Source organism: Bos mutus, chromosome 13, assembly GCF_027580195.1.
Source record: "Bos mutus isolate GX-2022 chromosome 13, NWIPB_WYAK_1.1, whole genome shotgun sequence".
Classification (NCBI taxonomy): domain Eukaryota; kingdom Metazoa; phylum Chordata; class Mammalia; order Artiodactyla; family Bovidae; genus Bos; species Bos mutus.
Genome location: NC_091629.1, coordinates 18,644,689 through 18,662,686, shown reverse-complemented (window position 1 = coordinate 18,662,686; position 17,998 = coordinate 18,644,689). Strand labels below are relative to the sequence as shown.

At 52.7% G+C, this 17,998-nt stretch overlaps 2 long non-coding RNA genes across 3 annotated transcripts; both read left to right on the top strand.

Moving 5' to 3' along the window:
- The first annotated feature begins 1,228 nt into the window (after positions 1 to 1,228).
- On the top strand, positions 1,229 to 6,947 carry LOC138990389 (uncharacterized). Its single transcript, XR_011466453.1, has 3 exons — positions 1,229 to 1,357; positions 4,582 to 4,654; positions 5,970 to 6,947. It is a non-coding gene; the product is annotated as an uncharacterized lncRNA (long non-coding RNA).
- Positions 6,948 to 14,016: 7,069 nt separating this feature from the next.
- On the top strand, positions 14,017 to 17,376 carry LOC138990507 (uncharacterized). 2 transcript variants are annotated; one of them, XR_011466650.1, is made up of 3 exons: positions 14,017 to 14,447; positions 15,889 to 16,005; positions 16,957 to 17,376. It is a non-coding gene; the product is annotated as an uncharacterized lncRNA (long non-coding RNA). The 2 variants fall into 2 exon arrangements; XR_011466649.1 differs by having other exon boundaries at positions 14,027 to 14,447; positions 15,889 to 15,978; positions 16,957 to 17,374.
- The last annotated feature ends 622 nt before the right edge of the window (positions 17,377 to 17,998 follow it).

Below are 17,998 nucleotides of genomic sequence, written 5' to 3'. Positions count from 1 at the left end.
CCTTCCTGGGACCACGGGGGACCTCGGCAAAGCCCTGCCCCCAGTATGCGGGCCTAACTTTCTGACAGCCCCCCAGTTCAGATGAAGATCCTTCCTCCGCGCCCCCCATTCCATCCCTGGCACAAGCTCTTGTACATTATGCAGAAGCCACCACATGTCCTCTCCCCTTCAATCCTGAAGAGCAGCAAACTCTTCTGTGAGCCCTCATCGTGTGCCTGGCAGGGTCCTCTTCCTTACATTTGTGAATTCATCTGATCATCACAGCAGTTCAAAGAGGGGAGGACTATTATTTGCATCTACTTCATGGATGGGAAAACTAAGGCCCAGAGAGGTTAAGTCACTGAAGTCTTAGATCACACAGCTAATAAGTGGCAGAGGCAGGATTTGACCCCAGGGCTCATGCTGTTAACCATGCTACTGTCTCATGAGCTGCTCACCATTGACCATGAAGAGTCAAACTGGAGGACTGGGGTTGGGAGAGGGGTCCTCAGCCACCCCTCCCAGCATCTACCCCATGCTGTGTCTCTATCCTGCACATCAACTGAAGGGGTGGATATTATGGTGATTATGCCCATTCTACAGATGAGAAAACTGAGGTGCAGAGAGAGGAAGTGCCATGCCCAAAGTCACACAAGCATGAGGACCCAGGGTTCTGGGGCTCCAGACCCCCTTCTGTCCCCATGTCCATACTACCTGTGCCTGTCACCTGCTTCTCGCCCTGGTAGGGAGGGAGGTGTTCAGGGGTACGAGGGCCATGCTGAGTTTCCTTCCGGTTGGCCAGAGGATGAGGAAGCAGGCTGAGGGTGTGGAGAGGTAACGGGGACAGCACAGCTCTTTGGGCCTGTAGATTCTGTCTGACAGCAACCAACGTTTCTGAGGCCAGCGCTGGGCCAGGCTTGGGGAGGGGGGCGTGGAGGCCGGAACACACAGCCGAGTGTGTGAGGGAGGTTGAGGCCCTAGTTGCCTCTGACGCCACAGGAAATGGGGGGGCTGTCACAGGAGTTCATTTCGAGAGCAGCCCAGGGAAGCAGGTGCTCGTGAGCCTCTGCTTTGGGCAGCCTGTCTAATCTCTTCAGAACTCAGTTTCCACTTCTGTGAAATGGGTTGCTAATGCCTGCCTCGGAAGACGGTTGTCAGGACTCACTTTGCAAGGCGCCTTGCTCCCTCTCTAACCGGCCGCGTGGTTTTTAGGATGGGAAGAGCACAGGATCGAGCACATCGCAGATGGTCTGGAGACGCGGAACCTGCTGGGCACATGGAGCAAAAAACGAAGTGCTCTGGACACTTTCTTTACCTGTGAAGTGAATGCTTTCCCTCTATTTCATACGTACACAGAAGCTCTCAAACCCCTGATGAGGTGAGTATCAAGATCATCTTAACTGGGACTTCCCCGGTGGTCCACTGGCTAAGATTCTGCACTCCCTAAGCAGGGGGCCCGGGTTCAATCCCTGGTCAGGAAACTAGAGCTCACATGCTGCAACTGAGACCTGGAGCCGCCAAACAAGTTTTTCAAAAAATCATCTTCAATGAACAGATAAGAAAATTGATACCCGGTTAAGTTATGAGACTTAACCAGGGTCACAGAGCTGGAAAGGGATGAAGTGGGAATTCAACCCTGACTCACTGGGCTTCCCTGGTGTCTCAGATGGTTAAAAAAAAAAAAGATCTGCCTGCAATACAGGAGACCCCGGTTCGACCCCTGAGTCAGGAAGATCCCCTAGAGAAGAAAATGGCAACCCACTCCAGTATTCTTGCCTGGAGAATCCTATGGACCTCCCACGGGGTTGCAAAGAGTCGGACACAATTGAACGAATAACACTTTCACTTTCTTTCTCTCTGCCTCCTCAGCTTTGCCTCTCAAATTACAAACCTGAGATCACAGTAGCTTCGGTTTTTCTCGAGCACTTACTGTGTGCCGTGTGCTATTCCGAGCACTTCACATATTACTCTAGACCTCCAGTGGTTCAGACAGGTTCTGCTTCAGTCCCATTCTACACACGAAGAAAGAGGTTAAGTAACTTATACAAGGTCAGACGCTCTGGAGGTATGGCCCTTGGTCTCAGGCCATCACGCTCCACTTGAGAGGGTCAGCCCAGTGCCCGGCGCCCAGTAAGTGCTTAATACACTGCTAAACCTTGGGAGAGGATACAGAGATGAGCAGGGCTTTCCCGTTCTAAGCCACGCTGAGCGCTCGCTTGAGAAGTCACCGTTCCCTGTTCCCACCCCTTCCTGCCAGTCTCGCTGGCCAGAGGAGAAACTGCCTGGGGGCCCTTTTCCCGTCTCCCCCGCCCCCTGGGGAGGTTCTGTGCGGCGTCCACGGGGTCACGGGGCTGCTGGCCGGAGGGCTGGCGAGGACCCGAGTTTGGCCAGGTTATCAAGTTTCGTGGTCAGCCACCTTCGCCCCTGACCAGAGCTGTCTTTCCAAAACAGAACATTCAGTCACCGCCCGTCCCTGTGCTCAGCTGTCCTTGTGCTCCTGACCTCGCTTCCTGCCCACCCGCCCGTTTGTTTTTTCCCTCCCCACCCCCCAGTATCCTTGTCTCTTACTGACATCTCGCGAAGATGACCAGGGCAGGCAAGACAGAGTCAGAGAGAAAGAGAAGCTGAGAGGCCGAGACGGGAGAGAATTGGAGAGACTGTCGGGCACTGACGGATCAAGACAAAGGCCGGTCACGAGCGAGACAAAGATGGGGTTCAGACAGAGGTGGAGAGGCAGAAAGAGGGGGGGACACAGAGAGACAGAGGGAGCCCCGCAGACACCCCTGCCGTTCTGCACCCACGGTCTTGGGTCTCCTTGCCATGGATCTGAACGTTCTCCCAAGTCTGCAGCATCTCCTGCCGCCGGCCCCTCCAGCCCCTCCCTCACCCCACACATAATTCCTGTCCAACTCCTTCCCACCTTCCTTCTCCAGGAAGCCCTCCCTGCTCCCACGGTGCCCTAGCTGCCTTTCCCTCACCAGGCTGGTGCAGTCCACTTACTGGTGTGTCTCCTCCACTGGCTGTCTACGCCTCGAGGGCACGAACTGGGTCTGCCTGGCTCGTGTGACACCCCTTGCACCCAGCACAGTCTCTGACACACTTGCTGCTCCATGTACACCAGCCAAATGAAGCACCTAACCAGCTGCCTTTGCATCACCTCGGAGAAGCCCTCCCTGGTGGCTCTGATCACTGTGTTTGACCGTATGATTATTTGCTGTAGGGTCTGTGACCCCTCTGGCCCCAGGAAGGCAGAGTCTGAGTTTGTTGTATCCAACCCCCTTTGTTTCTCTCCAGTGCCTGGAAGAGTGTCTGGAACAGAGTAGGCGCTCAACTACTGGGGGAAGGAATGAATACCCAAGTGGTTTAAGTGCTAGCTATTGGAGGGGTTATTATTATTATTAATCGTTATTGGAGTACGGTTTGCTTTACAATGTTGTGCTGGTTTCTTCTGTGTAGCAAAGTAATACTCTCTGGAGGTTGTGAATCTTATGTCTTAGTCCATTTGAATCCAGCTCAAAGCAAGGCGATGGCACCCCACTCCAGTACCCTTGCCTGGAAAATCCCATGGATGGAGCAGCCTGGTAGGCTGCAGTCCATGGGGTCGCTAAGAGTCGGGCACGACTGAGCGACTTCCCTTTCACTTTTCACTTTCATGCACTGGAGAAGGAAATGGCAACCCACTCCAGTGTTCTTGCCTGGAGAATCCCAGGGACGGGGGAGCCTGGTTGGCTGCCGTCTATGGGGTCGCACAGGGTCGGACACGACTAAAGCGACTTAGCAAATCTTCCTGTTACCATTGCGATCAAGCCCCGAGTCCTCCCTGAGGCCTGCGAGGCTCTGCACGCTCTGGCCCCTGCTGCCCTCCATCTCCGCCTTGCTCTGTCCTTCCCACACCGCCCCTACCGGCACCCGTGTCCCCGTTCCCCAGGGCACCATACAGGGCAGACAGTCTCAGCCCCCCAACACCCCACCATACGTCACGCCAGCAGAGCCGTTGTTTCTCTTCTGTGAACAAGGCCGCCTGGCAAATGGAGCACATTTGCACAAACAACCTCAGTGTCAGCAGTGGGCCTTGGTCACTGCGGGACAGTCTCCAAGGTTCAGCCGGCCAGCTGCCCAGGGCCTTGTCCCAAGACAGAACTTGAGTCCGAGCCTCAAAAGAGCTGTCTGGGTGGGAGGGGGCGGTGTCCTGGGGGCCCTCGGTCTGACCTTCCTGTCCTGCAAGAAGGGAGGAAAGAAAGTCGTGGGGAGCCTGGGAAAGCGGTGCTAACTGAGGAGACCCCGTCATCCTCTGGGCTCAGACCTGGCCCCAGCTCCTCCAGAAAGCTCCACTGGCCGCCTTCCTCGCTTCCGGGGACCCCTGCTCTCACCCTCATCATATTATAGCAGCCCATATCACGTTCTGCTGAATGTCTCCACTGGACCATTTCCTCCACTGGACTGTGCTCCGGGTGGTTGAGGCCGAGTCTTCTGTACCTTGGCGTCCCCAGGGCTCAGGTCTGGCAAGTGGGAGGCATCAGCGAACACGTGCTGAACAGGAAAGTGATCGCGGAACGAGCACTTCCCGCCTGGGCTCATATTTGCTTCTGTCTCTATCACCAGGACGTGTGCCCAAGACCTCGGCTCCTGTATCTTTGTTCTCCAGCATCTGTTGCTGCTCGACACAGAGGAGGAGGTATGGAACACATGTGGAAAAAATGAATGAATGAGCCCTTCCTATAGCATCCCTTGTATCTGTCTCTCCCGTCGTACTCTGAGGTCAAGCACCAACCCTGTTTGTTTCTAGCGTCTCTGAGTCTGGCGTAGCGCTCAGCACAAAGGCAATAGTCGGTATGTTTTTACTGAGTAGATGGATGACGGACAGATGGATGATGCTTGAATGTATGGATCAGCGAAGAAGTGAATGGAAGGCAGGATCAGTTCAGTTCAGTTCAGTCGCTCAGTCGTGTCCGACTCCTTGCGACCCCATGAATCACAGCACCCCGGGCCTCCCTGTCCATCAACAACTCCTGGAGTTCACTCAGACTCACGTCCATCGAGTCAGTGATGCCATCCAGCCATCTCATCCTCTGTCGTCCCCTTCTCCTCCTGCCCCCAATCCCTCCCAGCATCAGAGTCTTTTCCAATGAGTCAACTCTTCCCATGAGGTGGCCAAAGTACTGGAGTTTCAGCTTGAGCATCATTCCTTCCAAAGAAATCCCAGGGCTGATCTCCTTCAGAATGGACTGGTTGGATCTCCTTGCAGTCCAAGGGACTCTCAAGAGTCTTCTCCAACACCACAGTTCAAAAGCATCAATTCTTCAGCGCTCAGCCTTCTTCACAGTCCAACTCTCACATCCATACATGACCACTGGAAAAACCATAGCCTTGACTAGACGGACCTTTGTTGGCAAAGTAATGTCTCTGCTTTTGAATATGCTATCTAGGTTGGTCATAACTTTCCTTCCAAGGAGTAAGTGTCTTTTAATTTCATGGCTGCAGTAACCATCTGCAGTGATTTTGGAGCCCCCAAAAATAAAGTCTGACACTGTTTCCACTGTTGGGGAAGGCTGGGTAGAGTTGAGTAAATTGGGTAGGTGGATAGAAGTGTGGGTGAATGGATTGGTGGGTACCAGGATGGATGGATGGATGGATGGAGAACGATTGAATTCATGGATCAGTGGAGGAATAATGGAATGTTGGAGAGAGTGAATAGGACAGTTGGCTGGATGTGTGAATGGGTGGATTGTTGGCAGATAGATAGATGGATAGATGGAGAGCGGGACAGAAAAGTGCTACAGCCCAGGTTGGGGATGGGGGATAATGCTTTACACTGCCCCCATCTCAAAGTCACCAGTTTAGAAGAATTAAATGAGGTCAAAGAATGAGTCAGCTAGAGTTTTCACATGAGGGATATTTAGCAGGAAAAAAAAATAATGTGAGAAGGAAGAGCCTCTGAGCCTCTGAGATTCTCAAGCAAAATCCTGTAAGTTGGTTATGCTTTCTTGCAGTGCTGGCATGTTACTTACTGAGAGCTTACCATATGTCGTGCCTCTGGGTTTCATCTGGAAGTGGGAAGAAGTCTGACATGCCGACCCTGACTCAGAGTGTGGTCAGGGTCAGACACGACGGTGCTACGTCATCGGTGGGTCTCCTTGGTGGAAGCTGGGTGCACTCCGAAGAGCAAAGGTTTTGGAGATACACAGTGGGTTTGTGTCCCGATCCTTCTCTGTGTGGCCTCAAGCAAATTGCTTGACCCCTCTCTCCAAACCTAGACTCCAAACCCAGATTTGCTCATCCTACCTGGTAGGATTGTTGCCAGCCCATGCTTATGAAATGCAAGGCCCAGGCCTGGATGTGACTGACAGATACCGAGGTGGGCCTCAGCTTGTAAGGCTGGCAGAGCTTCTTAATTTTCCATCCCCTGCCTTTCAATGCGACGCAACCTTCCTGCAGTGAGGACCACAAACCAGGGAAGAGCTGGAGTCGGCAAATCCAGCGCATCTGGATTCAGGTTCGGCCTCGTCCACGCCCCCGCTGCTCGGTTTCAGACAAGCCCCTGGGCCTGTCTGAACTCCAAGTCCCACCTCTACCTCCAAGGCCCCCTTGCTGTTTCTCAAACACAGCTGTTACGCCTGCACCCAAGCTGCGAGAGAGGCTGCGAAAGTGAGTTTTCTTGTGTCTGCCGTGGGGAGGCGTGGGCTCCCCAGGTTGACGCTCTGCACACAAATCTGCCCTGAGACACGGTGCAGGGGGAAGGGGGTCTGGAAAGGCAGACGGAAGACATGGGTGTCTCACCCCATCCGGAAGAGGAGTTCCGTCCCATGCTGTTTACATGAGACTCTATGCAACATATTTATTCATTTATTTTCCACTCTGTTCTCTCAACGCTGCTATTGTCAGTTTCATGAGGGGAACTTCTGTGTCCTCAGGGACTGAAGCCCAGCCAGGCGCACAGTTTGTGTCAAATAAATGTGTTGGATAAATGAGTGGATAGATGACTGGATGGATGGATAGATGATTGGATGGATAATGCATGAATTGATAGGTAACTAGCCAGGCACAACAGAATTAATTAAAGAGCTTAAACACACACACTCACACACACTCACACACACACACACACACTCACACACACACTCTCACGTGCCTACATGGGGCATTTCGCTGAATCCTCGTGGTCAACTTCCGAGCGGGCAGCTAACACTGCCCTTTTTTTCAGAGCACAAACCTGAGGCTCAGAGAGGTGAAGTCACTGACCTCAGGTCACATAGCCAGAAAGTGAAGGAGCCAAGAATCCAGGTAAGATCAGCTCGATTCCGAAACCCAAGCCTGACCTGATCGGGTCAGTGGGGCCACGCGGGACCCGGGGGTTTTCAGTCCCCAGGTGGTTCTGACGTGCAGTCGGGACAAGGACCCGGGGGCCAGACCAGCCAGGTCTGGGGGCAGCGAGCCGCCTTTGGGGCCGGCTGCCGTCTCCTGTTCTGCCTCGCAGCCTGTTTCCCCTTCTCTGACATGGAGGAGTGGAGGCGATGGCAGCGCCTGCCTCAGGGGGTTTTGGGTGGAGGCAAGGAGCGGAGCAGAGCCACAGGGTAGGAAGCTCAGGGCAGAAACCGCCCTGCAGAGGCCACAGGTTTCCTCACTGCGTGGGGGGCTGTCGGCCGTCCTGTCCCTTCTCTCAGCTCCCCTGGGCACAGACACATTCCAAACCCATAGTGTAGAGCCCAAGATAAGAGGAAGGAGACGTCTTGGGGGCATTCAGGAGGCTCGGAAAGGGCAGAGCAGGGCTGCTGTAGCGACTCTACACTCAGAACACATGTCCACTGGCGTGTGACCCCGCTGACCACAACTGCGCGGTTCATGACGGCAAAAGCCAGGAAACAAGCCCCACGGTGGTAACAGCTGGGGTGTGCTGAGAGCAACGCTTCTCAATTCAGAACCAATGACATCTGGGGCTGGATAGTCTCTCTAGGGGCTTCCCTGGTGGCTCAGATGGTAAAGAAGCTGCCTGTAATGCCTGAGACCCAGATTCAATCCTTGGATCGGGAAGACCCTTGGAGAAGGGACTGGCTACCCACTCCAGTATTCTTGCCTGGGAAATCCATGGACAGAGGGGCCAGGTGGACTGCCGTCCATGGGGTCGCAAAGAGTCGGACTCCACTGGGCGACTGAGCACAGCACACAGCACAGTCCCTGCGGAGGGAATCTGCTCTGTGCATTGCAGGATGCTAACAGCATCCCTGGCCTTCGTCCACTAGATGCCGGTAGCTTCTTCTCTGCTCCAGTGGTAAAGGTCTCCCGACACTGCCGCATGTCCCCTAGGAGGACAGAATTGCCCGAGAGCATCTGGTGGAGAGCCTGCTCCACGCCAAGGCCTGCAGCCTGCGCTCTGCGGGAGCTGCTTCCTCTGGGCCCTCATCACACCCAGAGGTGGAGGCTCTTCTTCCTTCATGCAGACACAGGGAGGCGGCTGGTTTATCCCTGGTCACAGAGCTGGCATTTCAGCACAGCTGTGACTTGAACCTGTGATAAGTCCCAGGGCCCTCTTTTTCTAGCCACTTTCTGTGGGTTCCTTGGCTTTCTCTCCATTTACAATCATGTTGTCTGTGACTCGAGATCGTTTCATTTCTTCTTTCCCTGTCTGGCCACCTTGACACATTCGAGGAAAAAACTTGCATGACATGAACTATAGCTCAAGTAGATTCTATAATCTGCACAGAGATTCTCTCAAGAACTTAGGTCTCCTCAATTACTGACATTTGGAAAATACAGAGAGAAAAGAAAACACGACATCTCTGATAGGACCCCCCATAAAGGCTAACTTTCCAACAGTTTTGTCCTCCGAGTGGCTTCCTCTGTTTAGAAATTTTGTTTTGCAGTTGCAATCACACTCTACACACAACTTCAAATCTTGCTTTTCCTAAACTGTACAATTTTTAAATGTTATCACAGAATCCTCTTGGATGTTATTTTAATTGTTGTTATTGTGGCAAAGACCCATGCTTCCCTCCAATTCTCTGATCTCTCCCTCTTCTTTAGTAATAAAAATCTCAAATTTTAGCTGGGCAAGTGACCACCCAGAAAAAAAACTACATTCCCCAGCCTTTTTTTTTTTTTTTGGCTATACCATGTGGCATGTGGGACATTAGTCCCCCAATCAGGGATCAAACCTGTGCCTTCTGCATCAGAAGCTTGGAGTCTAAACCACTGGACCACCAGGCAAGTCTCTCCCCAGTCTCTCTTGCAGCTAAGTGTGTCCACGTGACAAGTTCATGGGGTATAATGTCCAAGTCCTTACGGAGAGAGTGCCTGTGCTTTTTCCCAGCCTCCTCACTGGCTGGAATGCAGAGTTGTGGCTAGAACTGAGTGGCTATCTTGGGCCACGGTAGAAGCCTAGAAGAAAGAATCCCTGACGAATGTATGAAGCCACCCCACCAGCCCTGGACTAAATCTCCACACTTCTTTTGTGTAAGAGAGAAAAACAAGCTTTTCTTTCACCTGTTTTCTGGTTTTCTTTGGCCACTCAAGGATGTACATAACCCTGAGCGCCCCACTAACATTTAACCCTGAGCGTCCCACTAATATTTCACTGGAGCAATCAGTTCTTGGCTTCTTTTCAGGATCATTGCCTGATTAACTAAACCCGTTCCCTGGTCACAGGGTGTTTAGGTAGTTTCTGATTCCTCACGACTCTACATAATTCTACTGCAAATATCTTGGTGCATCTTTCACTATTTGTGATTATCTCCTCAGATTAGAATTCCAGAAGAGGGATTTAGGAGTCAAAGAACATGAATAATCTTGTTCTTGTTGTTTAGTTGCTAAGTCATGTCTAACTCCGTGACCCTATGGACTGCAGCACACCAGACTGCTGTGTCTTCCACTATCTCCCGGAGTTTGCTCAAATTCATGTCCACTGAGTTGTGATGCTATCCAACTGTCTCATCTTCTGCTGCCCCCTTCTCCTCCTGCCTTCTATCTTTCCCAGCATCAGGGTCTTTTCCAATGAGTTGGCTCTTTACATCAGGTGGCCAAAGTATTGGAGCTTCAGCTTCAGCATCAGTCCTTCCAATGAACATTCTTAATACCTGTTAGTACTTGTCATCCCGGGGTGGGCACAGAGTTAGGACTGAGGGCTATTCAGCCAGAAACGAGGCCCAGGTCTTCTGGCAGGGCTGTCCAGAAGGGAGCCTGCTTGCTCTCCTGGGACCCCTCCCAATGCATCCTTGAGGGCCAGGTCCATTCTCCTCCACACCTCTTGTCCTGCCCTTCTCTGATTACACATCTCTAGCAGGCGTGTCTGACTGGTAGAGCCCCAAGTCCCAGGCCTGCACCAAGCCAAGCGAGGCTGGGAATGTGCATCTTCCGGCATCTCTGTCGGGGAGCTGTGGCCACTAGGGTAGGAACGTCCCTGACGTGGAGGATGCAACGTGCAGGGCAGCCAGAAAGTAGGGCAGAGCTTAGTTCCACAAGCAAAGACCCAGCTGGGCCTGTGGGAGGAATGCAGAGAGGTTTCTGGCAACACTTTTTCATTTCTTCTCCACTTATGATGCAGGAACAGCAGGCAATAAAGGGAACAAGGATATCATTCCTGGTTGTGTCAGCCTCACAGTTAACTCAGCTCTGCAAAAGCTGAGTGAGAGCCGGCAATCTGCATCTGTCAGGTCACAGGCCCCTTTCTCTTTCCACCACCCGAGGCCAGCAAGTCAACCTGGATGTCCTCCTCCAGCTGTGGTTGTGTCTCTCTGACCACTGACCACACCCCTTAAGGGCAGGGCCTGTTTGCCTTACCCACTGTAGTCCTCCCAGCACCCAGGCAGGCTCTGGCACACAGAGATTTATCTGGCACAACAGATAAATCTTGAATGAATGAATAATGACAGTCAGTTCTCAGCCTTGGAAGGAAGCTTGGAATCTTGGAATTAGCATTTCTTGATTCAACCAATATTGAACACCTACAATGCTCCATAAAGAAGGTTGAACACTGAAAAATTGATACTTTCTAACTGGTGGTGCTGGAGAAGATTCTTCGGAGTCCCTTGGACTGCAAGGAGATCAAACCAGTCAATTCCAAAGGAAATCAACCCTGAATAAGTCATTAGAAGGACCGATGCTAAAGCTCCAAAACTTTGGCCACCTGATGCAGAGAGCTGACTCATTGGAAAAGACCCTGATGGTGGGAAAGACTGAGGGCAGGAGGAGAAGGAGGGACAGAGGATGAGATGGCTAGATTGTACTACTGACTCAATGGACATGAATTTGTGCAAACTCAGGGAGACAGTGAAGGACAGGGGAGCCTGGCAAGCTGCAGTCCCTGGGTTCACAGAGTCAGACACGACTGAGCGACTGAGCAACAACAATACTCCAGGCTCTGTTTTAGGTGCTGGGGCTACTGTAGGAAAGATAACAAGCACAGTCGGTGGGCATGGACACTAAATATGAATGTGATCCAAAATATGAGTGTAACGAAACATAATGTGACATGATATTCATTGTTCAGTCCTTTACGACCCCATGGACTGTAGCCTGCCAGGCTCCTCTGTCCGTGGGATTTTCCAGGCAAGAATACTGCAGTGGGTTGCCATTTCCTTCTCCAGGGGATCTTTCCCACCTGGAGATCAAACCCAGTTCTCCTACATTGCAGGCGGATTCTTTACTATTGAGCCACCAGGTAAAACTTAAGAAAGGAAGCTTTAGGAAGAAAGATAACACTGGATAAGTAACTTAGAGAGGCTAATTTAAAAAAAAAAAAAAGGTTGTGAAGTCCTGTCTTAGAAGAAGACATTTGAGCAGAGATCTGAAGTAAGCAAGCCAGGAGAAGCGTATTCCTGGCAGAGGAAACAGCCGGTGCAAGGGCCCTGGGGTAGGAACGGGCTTGACATGTGCTGTATGCACGGAGGCAGCCAGGAAGGGAAGGGTTATACCCAGTTTCCCAACTTCAGCACATGTACGGAACACTTCACTGGCAACTGGCGGAAACAGTGGGATGGGAGTGGGATGAGTTTTTCACTCTTAAGCTTCTCTGGAAAAACATGTCAGGGAGAGACAATAAATCTTGATTTGTCCCAAAAAACAATGGGCCCGTGAAACCCATGAAGTGTCAGGCTGAAAGTAAACGGCCGAAGGGCTGGGGCACGGGTGGCTCATATGGAATTCGTTAAGGGATCTGTGTTTGAAAAAGAATTTCCCAGTTCGGGGCAGAAGTCTCTGGTCAGCATCAAAAAGCTGTTTATTGTGGTGCCTCCGTGCAGACATGAAAAATGGAGATTTGCTGCCTAGCTAGAGACGTGGAAAGATGTACCCGATATGCTAAGTGGGAAGAAATAGGTCACAGGGTAGGATAATACATTATGTAACCCCTTAGAGAAGTCACCCATTCCTTCCTTCATTCGGAAAATATTCAGTGCAGGCCTACTGTGCGCTGGCACCCTGCTGGCTGTGGGGGCCGCAGACGTGACCCTCCCTGCCTCCTGGAACTTTCTGCACAGTGGAGAAGGCAGATAATGATCAGAATATCTAATCATCAAATACAAATATATCATCACAAGCTTTGATCAGAGCTAAAGAAAAAAAGATACCTGGGAAGGCAAGAATGTGCAGAGACGTCAGGTGGTGGAAAAAGCCTAAAAGGATGTACTCCAAACTGTGGAAGGGGAAGTAAGGTTTCAGGAGATTCCACTTTTCTTATCTTCCCCTTTCTTCTCTTTGTGCGTTCTGATTTTTTTAAGCAATGTCATACTTTATAATTAAGTGAGTTGAAAAACACAAACAAAACTAAAATGAATAGAGGAATTGGAAGTCATGTGTCCAAAGATGATTTAACCCCAGGAAAGGAAGGAAGGACATGTGAGAATCTGCTAACTGTGCTGGCTTCCAGGAAGCAGAGCCAGAGGCTGGGGTGGGAGAGACAACCTCATAGCTCACTGGAGGCCCCTTAAACTGATTGAGTATGCACGGATGAAAAAACAAACAACAATAATAAAAATAAGCAAAGATATTTTCAAATGAAACTTCAAATCAGGTTTTATTTTTGTGAAAAATGAAAAAGCAGGCCAGAGAAGGAACTCAGGACAAATAAATTAACTAAGCCAAATTTCCACAAAAAATCTGTGTGTTGTTTATCTCTGGAGGGGGGCCTTCTTGTTTTCATCTCCGTACTTCTCCGTAACTCCTATATTTAAAATTAGAAGAATAAAAAAGACAAGAAAACAGACCTCTGTGCTTTGAAAGGCATTGTTTTGCCTGCTTTTCACAGTAACTCTCTAATGTGTCTTGTTCATTGTTCCCATTTGACAGATGCGGAAACTGAGGCTCAGCTGATGAAGCCCCTGGCCAGAAGTCACACAGCTGGATTGAACCCAGGTTGGTCTAACCCCCCAAAGTCTGTTTTAAACCAGGATGCTCAGGTGCCCTTCAAGATGTCCTTCACGGAAACTGGCATTGCTTTTGAAAATCAGAGGGGGAGAAAACCAAACAAACCAAACAAGAAATATGACATTTTTTAAACCACTTCTTCAGGCTCTGATGGGGCCTGAGACCAACTGGGCTTAGGCAGGATTTCCCGGCAGGGGCACTGTTTGTACTTTGGGTGGGGTGTTCCTTCATGGTGCCTGGCCATCCCCCCGCCCACTCCATGCAGGTCCCTGCCCTCTGAAGACCAGCTGTGTCCCCCAATCCTGCGTCATCCAGACCCCCATCCCTCTCCGAGGCTTCCCCTGTTGAAGACTGCTGGAGGGCGCCCTGTGGTGACACCCCGTTCCTGCAGTGAGCTGAGCGCTTCCCAGGCTGTAAGCCCCCTGTTAGAGTTGACCCTCCCTGCAGATGAGGGGAAAGATGAGGCTCAGAGAGGCTGGGTGACTCGCCCGAGGTCACACAGTAAGCACTGAGCCCTGGGTCTTGTCCCAGGCTGCAGCATCTCCCCTTGGGGACCAGGCAGGCCCAGGAGCTGTCTCTTACAGCCCGGGGGCTAGGCTGAAGGGGAGAAAGAGGCGCGTGAACTGCAGTCCCCGGCGCCCGGACCAGGTGGCTGCCAAGCACCACCATTCACTCTGGCCAGCGGAGGCCAGGCGGGGAGACTCGGAGCCCCAGGCTGAAGGGCCGGGCGGGCGCTGGGGACCGGAAAGCGCGGCTCCCTCTGCCTGCCCGGCAGCGGCCGTGGCCGCCCGCCAGGCCCCGCCTGACGTCAGGCTCTGACCAGGGACATAATGTGCTGGCGTGGGGACAAGGGCTGGCTGCAGGGAGACGGGCCGGAGGCGGGGCGGTCAGGGGAGACAGGCAAGGGGGGAGCGAACAGGAAAGGCAGAAACAGACAGAGTTCAAGACGCAGAGACTCGGAGGCGGAGAAGAGGAACACAGAACCAGAAGGAAGGGACCCCGAGGGCGGGGGAGGAAGACCCAGGACATGAAAGGGGAAATTGAGGTGGAAATTGAGAGACCCAGAGATGCAGAAAAACAGCAATAGAAAGTGGTTTAGAGAAAGCTGCGGGCAGGTGAGGGGGACAGACAGACAGACAGCAGAGATCAGAGGGGTGTGAGGTTTAAGTGCAAGCTTGGGAGACCCCAGACCTGGGTGGGACGTGGCTTTGCCCTGGGGGCTGGTGACTCAGCACTCCTGGGCCTCTGATTCCTGACCTGGGGGCTGGGGCCCGCAGTCACAGGCCTTATTCATTTGGGGAGGGAGCAGGGTCCCCCCTCCACAATAGGGATGGTGGGAGTCCAGCTGCAGGGAACCTTCTGGCAGCACTCGGCAGGTGATGAGAGCCAGAGACACTGGAGGTGACAACTAGAGGGGGTGGGCAAGGCAAGAGAGAAAGAGGGTGCAAGCAAGGGGAGAGGGGAGAGCTGACCCCACGGAAAAGAGCCCCTGCTCCAGAGTGCCCCTGGCCCCACTGCTGCCAGGCGTCCCCCCGCCCACCCCCGGCGCTACACGAACACAAGGCCACTGTCACAGACCTTGGCCCGGCCTTGCCTGCCTCAGGGCCCAGCCCCCTGTTTATGGGCTTGAGAAGGCCATGATCCCAGGGCCGTCACGTCACCAAAGCCGAACAAGGCCAGGGCCCGCTCGCTGCCGGCCTTCCAGCCCTGTCATCCCTTATCCAGCTTAATTATTAAACGCCCCAGCAGGGCCGAGGGTCTGAGCCAGCTGCCCTCCCAGGGGTGGGCAGGGGTGACTGCGTGTCCCCATTCATGCAGGGGCACACTCAGTCTCGAGACCCCAGGCTGTACTTGCAAAGTGCCCTTTCTCTCGCCCCCACTGCTCCCAGGAGCTGCCATCACCTTCATCTTCATCCTCAGAGTTAGTAAGCTAAAGCAGCTACCGGGTATGGGGCACGGTCCCTAGGCCCCCTGACAGTCCCAAGAGAGTGAGCCATATTATTGTTCCATTTTCCAGATGAAGAAACTGAGGCTCAGGAAGCTAGAGTCACTCTCTCAGGGCCACCTGGTAACTTGTTAAGTGGCAGAGCCATGTGTCCAGCCCGGCCACCCTATTGAGCAGATAGCAGCCCCCATTTCCTGAGCAGCTGCTGAGTGCCAGGCTACTTGAGCCAGATGCCTTACCTACATCGTCTCTTTCAACTGAGGTGGCAGTTCTTAGCCCAGCACGATTTTTTTCCCCTCAGGAGGCTTTAGGCTACATCAGGGGTCATTTGGCATTCTCACAACTGGGGACATGCTCCTGGCATCTCAGGGATGGAGGTCAGTGAGGCCTTTCAGCATCCCACCCCGCAAAGGGCAGCCCCCACAGCAGAGAACATGAGTTAATAAGAGTTGCTCAGTTGTGTCCAACTCTTCACGAACCCATGGACTGTAGCCCTCCAGGCTCCTCTGTCCATGGAATTCTGCAGGCCAGAATACTGGAGTGGGTTGCCATGCCCTCCTCCAGGGGATCTTCCCGATCCAGGGATGGAACCTGTGTCTCCCACATTGCAGGCAGATTCTTTACTGACTGAGCCACCAGGGAAGATCCAGCCCCCAAGGTCAGTAGCATGGAGGCTGAGAACCCTGCTGTAAGTGGAACAGGTGAGAACCCTGCTGTTAGTGGAACAGGTGAGAACTCTGCAGTAACCCTGTTACAATCTCCAGTCGCGGACGTGGAATCCGAGGCACAGACAGAGAGCCCCACTGCCGGGGCTCCCACCCCATGACCCTGCTCTTCCCTCACGAGACCCAAGGCCACTTCTGATGGCGTCTGCCCTTAGGAGACCTCAACTAACCTCTATTTCAGGCCCTTTGAAGCCCTTGCGTGCCTAATATAAACAAGGCCTCACTGTTTTTTCACATGTGAAGACGGGGTTTTAATCACTGACTGAAGAAAGAGATCAAGCCAAAAAGTCACCGGGACAGTCAGAATGTCTTTAAATGTGATTGTATTTTATTCACAACAGCAGAGGGGGCTGTTGGGAACTGGCCTCACAGGGATTCGTGGAGCAAAGGTTTCCTGAGCACTGCTAGGTGCCAGGCCCTGTCTCTGGTGCAGGAGATACAGCAGAGAACCAGACAGACCGGCCCTACTGGGTCTTTAAGAGATAGCAGTCTTGTGGGGATGGTGGATAATCAACAGGAAAACAAACAGTAAAGACAGCTTCAGACTGTGTTCAGACTGTGGGGAGAGGGAAGGGCTGTCACAGGGAGGGCAGAGTCCAAGGGGGCCTTTCTGAGGAAGTGGGACCTGAAGGATACCAAGCAATAGCCTTGGGAAGAGGCAGGGCGGAAGGCTCCAGGCCGAGGGAACAGCATGTGCAAAGGCCCCGAGGCAGGCGCATGCGTGGAGTGTTGAGGCCCAGCAAGCAGGGCTGGAGAGGAGCTTAGAGAAGTAACCAGCACACAGCTGTGTAGGACTCTGTGGCCACTGTAAGGGCTTTGCACGCGCTCTGAGGGAGCTGGGGTTTATAGGGTGATTTTAAGCAGAAAAGGCGCAAGACTTAACTTAGGTTCTAACAAGATCCCTTTGGATGAATGATGCTCCCTTTCCCAAATATCCTCCTCTTAATCCCCCAGACCTTTGAACGTCACTTTGTATGGCATAAGGAATTATGCAGCTATGATTTAGCTAAAGATCTTGAGCTGGGAAGATGATCCTGGATGATCTGAGTGGGCCCAACGGAATCACGGGAGTCCTTATAAGATGGAGGCTGAAGGAGGTTTGACCACAGAAGAGGAGAAGGCAGAGAGAATGACAGAACCAGATTGAAAGGAGGCACATTGAAGAGGGAAGAAGGGGCCACAAGCCAAGGGATGCAAGTCACCACTGGAAGTTGGAGAAGACAAGGAAACAGCCTCTCCCCAGAGCCTCCGGCAGGAGCCAGCCCTGCCAGCATCTCGACTTCAGTCCAGAGACTGATTTCAGACTTCTGACCTCCAGAACTCTAAGTAAATAAATTTGTGCTCTTAAGCCACAAAATTTGTGATCATTTGCTACAGCAGCCGTGGGAAACTGATGCAGATGCCATGGGGAAGACAGAGGTGGGGAGAGTGGGGTGGGCAGTGACGTGGGGAGAGTGAAGTGGGAGCTGGGGGACCAAGGCTGGGGGCTACTGCAGTAGTCCAGGCAGGAGATGAGGGTGGGCAGAGAGAAGTGGATGGATTCAAGAGGACTTTAGGAAGCCAGACAGGCAGCCTTGCTGATGGGCTGGATGCAGCATGGCGGGGGGGTTGGGGGGGTGCGGCTGGGACCCAGTGTTTCTGGCTCACCCAGTCGTCTCTGGGCTAGTGCCCAGGACACAGAGTTGGCCACCACACAGTTCCTGCTCTGGGGAAGAATTCAGCCGGGGGAGGCCCAGGAATAGTTACAGGGTGATGAGGGAGACCAGGCTCAGCTACCCTAGAACCTCACATCTCACACACTCAGGTCTCTGCCACATCTTCAGGGAGGCCTCCCTGACCACCTTGTCTTAGAGAACCCCTCCCTCCATCTCTTTCTCCCCCTGCTTTGGCTCGCCTCATGTGTCTTGTGGTCATGCTACATGTGCGTCTGTTTCTTTGCTGTCTGACTCCCTTCCCTGCTCAATATCAGCTCCACAAGGAGGACTTGGTCTGACTT